Here is a 5,367-nt window from a genome sequence, read left to right as displayed (position 1 = left end):
AACTTAAGAATGGAATTAAAAGGGTATTTCATTGGTAAGTGAATAGGGGCGACCCCTCTTCCCGCCGCGTCCTTGCCGACGAGCCCGCAGCATCATTTTCAAGATGTGTGACATATTCCCAAAACTAGATAAAACCACCATCTGTCTGACAGAAGAAGGCTGCCTGCAGTCCCCAGAATATGTTTATTCCTCATTTGAAATTCCCAACAGTGCTAAACCAGGAAATCGCCCCGGTTCCTTCGGCATGCTTTTGAAGGATGCTTTGTGTAGCAAAACTATGCAGCACTTTAGTTTTTAACTTGAAGTCCCTGCTGTGTAATATCAAAATGTCCTTTTATATTCTGTTGCTTTCACTGTACAGTTCTTGTTATTTCTGTTTTCATATCAAATGTCATGAGGCTGAATGCATGGAGTGGATAAATAAAGCTCCAATATGGTAGGAATCTCTGCCTTTTTGCCCTTTAAGGGAATACGACAAGATTTAGGTTCTATTAGAAAAGGTGACATTTGCAGAGACATGTTTTCAATTGAAACATTTCAGGAATAACTTTAAAACTGGCTTCAAGCTTGCCGCAGCGTGACTTCTGCAGCGGTTTAATAATCACGTCCAGTGTATCTCCTCAACCGTTCTCCATTGTGCGCAGTTTATCTTGGCTTCCTGTAGACTGCCTTGAGTTTCGCTTCTGCCAGCAAATCAGGAAAGGCACACATTTAGCTCAGACCCGAGAAGACCGCTTGAGGAGGAAGTGCGTCAAAGGCTCTGTGAAATGACAATGAAGGTTTTAACTTTGTTCTGAAAGCCACTGTGGGCTGTGACCCCTGAAAATAAGCCTTAATATACATGGTCATTTATGTTGAACAAAAAAGCTATACAATACATTGTCATTTTTTTAACAAAAAAGCCTGACTATATATATGGCCTTTTTTTTAACAGAAAAGCATTACTTATCATGGTCATTTTTTTTAAACCAAAAAAGGCTGACTATACATGGTCATTTTTAACAAATAAAAGCCTTATACGTACATGGTCATTTTTTTTAAACAATTATCAGCCTTATTATACATTTGTTAAAAATGACCATGTATAGTAAGCCTCTTTTGTTTAAAAAAAAAGACCATATATAGTCAGGCTTTTTTGTTAAAAAATGACCATATAGTCAGGTTGTTGTTTTTTTAAAATATATTGTAATGTTTCTGATGAAAAAATGTATAGTAAGGCTTTTATTTGTTAAAAATGACCATGTATAGTTAGGCTTGTATTTGTTAAGAAAGGACCATGTATAGTCAGTTTTTTTCATATTTAAACATTTAACCATTTACATTTCAGCCATTATTTGTTGCCAGGGTCAGAAATCGACTTGGAGGCTTTCACAATCAGTTCCGCAGGCCCTGTAGTATAAAATAAGCGTAGATAAAACTGTTGCTTTAACCCAAGGGTGTCAGACTCGGGTTGGTTCGCGGGCCGCATTAACGTCAACTTGGTTTCCTGTGGGCTGGACCATTTTAGATATTTTTATTTATTTATTTATTTATTTATTTATTTATATATATATATATATATATATATATATATATATATATATATATATATATATATATATAATAAATGGATTTAAAGAACTGGATTAAAAGCCCTGAATATTCAGTTTTTTATAGATCTAAAACAATGTTTATTTTAACTTTTATTTTATATATTTTTAGATTTTACTAAATGATTTTTGAACTAAAAACAGAAAAAAAAATTAAAAAATTACAATTATTGATTTAAAAGGGGCAAATCAGGAAATTTAATATACATCTATACTCTTCATTTTAATTTGATCCTAAAACAGAAAGTCGGCACTCATGATTTACTTTCTCGGGCCGCCCAAAATGATGCGGCGGGCCAGATTTGGCCCCCGAGCCGCCACTTTGATAGCTATGCTTTAACCAATCGATACGTCATCGCTTTCACAAACTCTGTTTAGCTAGTGATAGAGTGGAATAGCCAGAGCTAGCAAGCTATCTGGAGCGAGCTGCACAACCAAAAAGTATATTGTTCTGTTGATTTAATAGCGGTTTTGTCAACCCACAATCGCCGAAGGAGGAGAAGAAGCGGATATGGTTGCAGAGTTACTGTCAGAGACGGACATCATTAGGAAAAGCTTGGACAACTCCGAAGCAAGCTAGCCTGTCACAACCGGAAACGGACATTTTCAGCCCTAAATTGAATAAAAACTTACTATGCCAGAAATACGACAGGACAGACTCGACTTTTAGCATTAGCTTCGACGGCGATGGACAAGAAGGACAAAAGAAAGGAGGTTGGATTTTGTGTACAAATAAAAAGTATTTTTGGTGAGTAAAATGTGGATATATTCCCGAATAATATTATATGAGGTTATTATTGATGTTTTTATGTGTCGCAGCTGTAGCTGCAGTATAGGTTTTATAGCCATACAATAGTTGTTGAGGGTTGGATTGGCGTGTATTAGATCAATACACGTCATTATGATAACCGTCTTTGTGTCTATTTCTAATGCGCATGACCAAGGTCGGAGTTCAAACGCCGCCATCTTTCAAAATGGCGGATGAGCCAGCAGGCTGTGGACTGCAGAGCAGCTCAGAAGTGACGATTTACCGAATAAATACCTGATAAAGTTCTTCCAGGACAATGCAGCGCATTCGGTACGTTGTCATTTGGGGTTTTCGAATCCCCAGTTTTTATTTTAAGAGTGCTTTTTGACGGGAGCATTCTTCGTTGGCGTGATGTAGCCCCACGTGGATGGAAACGGAAAAATGTTTGCTAACAAATTGGCTACATTCCGTTACCTATAATTCTTAATGTTTATAAAGAAATCATTCCATTGTGTGTATCAGTTCTTCAACGAACATCGACTGCTGGGGAAACATCAAGAATGTGGCCGAAACGGCCAAAGAGGAGCAGCTTGTCGACGCCATAACGAGCTGTTTGTCAGCTAAGTGAGTCATTTAAAAAAAACGTTTTTATTTTCTCTATCCGTGTAATCATTAAATATCAGCGTTGAGTATTCAAGGCTTTGCTCAATTAGATTTTTTTTTAATTAGGATGCATTCAAATTTTGAATGAGAACACACTATGGTGTTGATTTTTAATAGCAATAACCTGTGTGGCTAACTTGCAGCCAAACAAGGTAATCGGTGGAGGTTTAAGAAATAAATGGTACACTTTTCTAGAATATTCGTTTACTCTGGGGTTGTTTTCCCTTCACTTTCTTAAAGGCAGACCTCAGGGTTTGGACCCTTTCATTTTTTTTGTTTTAAATGCGTTTGAGACATTCAGTCAACAATAGTGCAGGGGTCATTTTTGACCAGTTGTAACAAAAAAACATTTTTCTTCGGTGTATGAAGAAAACAAATGGAATCAATTGACTTTTTGGGATGTTTATTTATTTTTTTTAAATGAGTGGATTTGAAATGATTGAAAACTCATCCAGGATGAAATAATGTGGGTCATTTGTGCATCCAAATAGTTAAAGAAGCAATTATTTATTCACACTGTGTTTTATAGAAGTTTAAAGCCAAGGAGATGGTGGAAGAGGTGACAAAGCCGGTGAAAGTTAGCAAAATGGATGAGGTGTAGGACTTGAATGTTTTAGGTTATGATTTTATTACTTTCATGTAATGTGTACTAAACCTACTCATTTTGTATCTTGCTTCTCTTCAGGGTCCACCCAAGTTTACCAAATCAACGCTGAAGAAAGATGACCAGACAAACTTCCCCAAAAAGGGTGACATTGGTGGACGGCACACTTTTTGACAGCAACATCCCCTCAGGGTCCCTATCCAGTATGCTTTCCATATCTCCCACCACATTTGAATCAAATGATCAAGATCCTGATTAAGGTGTGATGGAGGACATGGAAAATAAACTGGACTGGGGCCCTCAAGGACTGCAGTTGGTTATTTATTTTCTTGTAATGTGTACTGAACCTACTCATTGTGTATCTTGCTTCTCTTCAGTGTCCACCCAAGTTGACCAGACAAACTTCCCCAAAAAGGGTGACATTGGTGGACGGCACACTTTTTGACACCAACATCCCCTCAGGTACTTGTCATTACAGAGCAGGTGTCTCCAACTCTGGTCCTCAGGGTCCCTATCCAGTATGCTTTCCATATCTCCCACCACATTTGAATCAAATGATCAAGGACATGGAAAATAAACTGGACTGGGGCCCCTGAGGACTGCAGTTGGAGATCCTCTTATAAAGACATTTTTAAGTTGCCCAATATTTTTTCCTCCTAGGCCTTTAATATTGTGTGACTTCTTTTGCAGTGGGATGGAGGCCTGCTGATGGTAAAACATAACTTTTTTTTTACTTAACTAATCCTGGACTTAGTCTATTGTGTGTTGACCCTCTTTTTTTATTTTCCAGAATGCCAAGAAGAGATTCTTTGTCCATGAACAGCAACACATATTGAAATGCTAGCTGGCTTATGTGGAAAAATAAAAGTTCTTGAAATGTACATTTGCATTCTTTTTTGCTAGTTATATGAAGAAAAAACAAGTGGCTTGACATTTGAAAGTTTTTATTCAAAGGTACGGACTGTCTTCTTGACCTGTAGACAAGATTAAAACATGTTTAAATTTTTCTAACACTTAGTCAGGAAAAAAAATGTAAGCAATTAAAAGACTTAGAAAAATTTCAACAGCACTTGTAATAAAAAAATCAACTGGGCTTTTTAATTATAAAACATAGAAAATTTTCAACATAATACTTATTTTAAAATGATAAAACACTTAGAATATAAACACCAAAAATTAAAGGAAAAAAAAGACCATTAAGGGTCTTGGGTCTTTTTTCTCCAAGTGTTTTAACAAAGACAAATGACACTCAAATCTCTTTTATTAAAATTTCTGACTGAAAAAAAGAAGTGAGATCCTCCTTACCTTAAGGATCTGGTCACCATGAGCCAGAGAACTCCTGACTTCACCTAAGAGGGGGAGTAAATTGCATCTTTAGTCAATAAAATAGATCTGGATGAATACTTGGATATTCTACAATAAACTAACCTCTCAGAAGACTGCATTCAGAGATGAGGCATCACTTGGAGACCCTCCAAAGTCTGGACATGGACCTGATGTGTGCAAAAAAAAAAAAGCAAAGGTTAGCATATATAGACACACATTTTTGTTAAATCTAGTTTTACCTTGATGAGAAGACCAAAGATGATGGTAAACGGGGAAAACTTTAACAAAGCTATTTAGGAGTTGCCAAACAACTAATACAGTTAGATAAATCTTACAGAGTTCAGAGACGCCGCATCATCTTCAAGTGGGCAACCTGGGAAGATCATCTGGACATGATGTGTGCAAAAAAAAAAAGCAAAAGTTAGCATATATAGACA

At 36.6% G+C, this 5,367-nt stretch overlaps 2 long non-coding RNA genes across 2 annotated transcripts; both read left to right on the top strand.

The window, feature by feature from the left end:
* The first annotated feature begins 3 nt into the window (after window positions 1-3).
* Window positions 4-439, top strand: LOC144082809 (uncharacterized). The gene is made up of 2 exons (XR_013303357.1): window positions 4-34; window positions 129-439. It is a non-coding gene; the product is annotated as an uncharacterized LOC144082809 (long non-coding RNA).
* Window positions 440-1,773: 1,334 nt separating this feature from the next.
* On the top strand, window positions 1,774-4,485 carry LOC144082808 (uncharacterized). The gene is made up of 4 exons (XR_013303356.1): window positions 1,774-2,337; window positions 2,534-2,667; window positions 2,860-2,961; window positions 3,686-4,485. It is a non-coding gene; the product is annotated as an uncharacterized LOC144082808 (long non-coding RNA).
* The last annotated feature ends 882 nt before the right edge of the window (window positions 4,486-5,367 follow it).

The sequence above is a fragment of the Stigmatopora argus genome, chromosome 9, assembly GCF_051989625.1.
Source record: "Stigmatopora argus isolate UIUO_Sarg chromosome 9, RoL_Sarg_1.0, whole genome shotgun sequence".
Classification (NCBI taxonomy): domain Eukaryota; kingdom Metazoa; phylum Chordata; class Actinopteri; order Syngnathiformes; family Syngnathidae; genus Stigmatopora; species Stigmatopora argus.
Note: the sequence above shows the minus strand (reverse complement) of the source record. Positions and strands in the feature narration are given on the sequence as shown.